Below are 2,171 nucleotides of genomic sequence, written 5' to 3'. Positions count from 1 at the left end.
GGAACATATTCACAGGGTTATAGGATTAAGGTATAGGTATTCACTTAACTGCAATTATTAGGCATAGAATATTTTTGTTTCTTTCACTTATAGCGTATGATGTTTAAATGAGGCTGGCACATTTTGGGTTGCATGTATTTTTGTTTTATCCTGGAAGATACAAATATGATTTAATCATTGTTTTGTTTAAAAATTATGCCTGGCTAAAGAGTTGTGTAGTAGTGGCAAGTTGAAAAGGGGTGGTCTGTGGTAGTTACATAATTTCATGTCAACTTATTAGACGTTATAGGGGTGGGGTCTAGTCTGCCAATCAGGTCACAACCTGATTGATGTGTCCTTGTGGGCATGGCCTTCTCGCGAGGATTCTGGAAGCTTTCTTGTCTTCCTCCCTGGAGGCAGGACATACTCTCTCTTTGCTTTACATTCCTACTGAGCAGACACATGAAGCTATGCTGATGGCAGCCAGAGCCCTGGAGCTGGAGGAGCCACATGGAGAGCCATGCCATGGCTGAGATGCTTCCACGGACTTTTCACCTACTGGCTTGTGATCTTCCTGCTTTGGGCATCATTGTATGTGCTGTGTGAACCTGTAGAAGAATTTATGGAGTAGTATCAGACATTGAGCTAATATCGGACTAATGGCGTAATATTGCACTTGATCTGGACTGTGCTGGGATCTTTTCTTAATACACAATTACTCTTGGATGTAAAACTCTGTCTTACACACATATAAGTGTCTCTGGATTTGTTTACCTAGTCAACCCAGACTAACACAGTAGCCAAGAGGTAGAAATAGCATAATTGTTTATTAACAGATGAATAGATAAAAAGTGCATTATGGCATACATTTATGATAGAGAGCAATCAAATCCTGACATGTATTACAGCACAGATGAACCTTGACAACGTAGGCTGAGCAGAACACGTCAGACAAAAAACAAGTACCAATATTCTGTGATCTCTCTAATATAAAACATCAAGACTAGGTGAAATGCATAGAGGCAATGCTTCTTAGTATTTACCTGGAGCTGGTGGTAGAGAAGAAAATGGGGAGTTCTTGGTTAACAGGTACTGAGTTTCTGTTTGGTGTGAAAAACTCCAGGAAATGGATTGTGTAATGGTTGTACCAGATGATGTCACAGAACTATATACTTAAAGTAGTTAAAATGGGAATTTTTTGTTTTATATACTTATCATATTACATTAATAATAAAAATGTTTAAAAAGGTGTTTCATTAATTTAACACTATTATACCAAAAAGTACCATAAATGGCTGGCTTTAAGGACCAGAAATGTATTGCTTTAGTTTAAAAGGCTAGAAGTCTGAATCATGGCACTCCTCTAGAGGAGAGTCCCGCCTAACTACAAGCTTTCCTTGGCTTGAAGGAGGTTCTTCATATGGTCGCCTCCACTGTGCGTGTCTCTGTGTCCATTCTGCCCGTTTTTGTAATAAGATATAAAAGTGATTAGATTTTGGACCCACATTACTCTGGTATGATCTCATTACCATAACAGATAAAGGTGCTGTGCACAGTTACAGGAGTTAAGTCCACGGAGCAAGTTGTGGGGGATATACAACTTAATCCATCATACAAGTTGGAGTTGTCCTTCAGCCGTGTTTCTCGTCAAAAAGTCCAATCTGTGACTGTCTTGCCTGTAAAACAACCAAGAACATTTCTTCCTTCATGTTTTACTAGATATGTTTACTAGATATGTTTATTAAATTGAAAACATAAATGCTTGCCAGCATTCAGTCAATTTCAACTCATAGCAATAGGACAGAATAGAACTAGACACCCACCCCCCACCCCCACCATCTAGGGTTTCCAAGTCTATAAATCTTTACCAAAGCCAGGAGCCTAAATCTTCTCCCATGGAACAGCTCCAAGGTTTTGAACTTCCAACCTTGTGGTTAGCAGCCCAACTTGTCACCCACTACATCGCCAGGGCCCCTTAAAGCAGAAAAGAACAATACACAACAAAAATGGTTTCAATTCAATTAAAGTTAATTGACGTGCTCTTTGATTTGAAAGTATCTAAACAACGTCTGGTGTAAGTGACTTAGCTCCCGTTGGCACTTAGGGTGTGCTGTTGTGTAAGCATTGGCCTACTAAGCACAAGATCAGCTGTTCAAATCCACCAGTCACTCTAAGGAAGAAAGATGAGGCTA

Source organism: Echinops telfairi, unplaced genomic scaffold (assembly GCF_000313985.2).
Source record: "Echinops telfairi isolate 266 unplaced genomic scaffold, ASM31398v2 ScPeMD7_5868;HRSCAF=6743_0, whole genome shotgun sequence".
In the NCBI taxonomy this organism is placed as follows: Eukaryota; Metazoa; Chordata; class Mammalia; order Afrosoricida; family Tenrecidae; genus Echinops; species Echinops telfairi.
Note: the sequence above shows the minus strand (reverse complement) of the source record.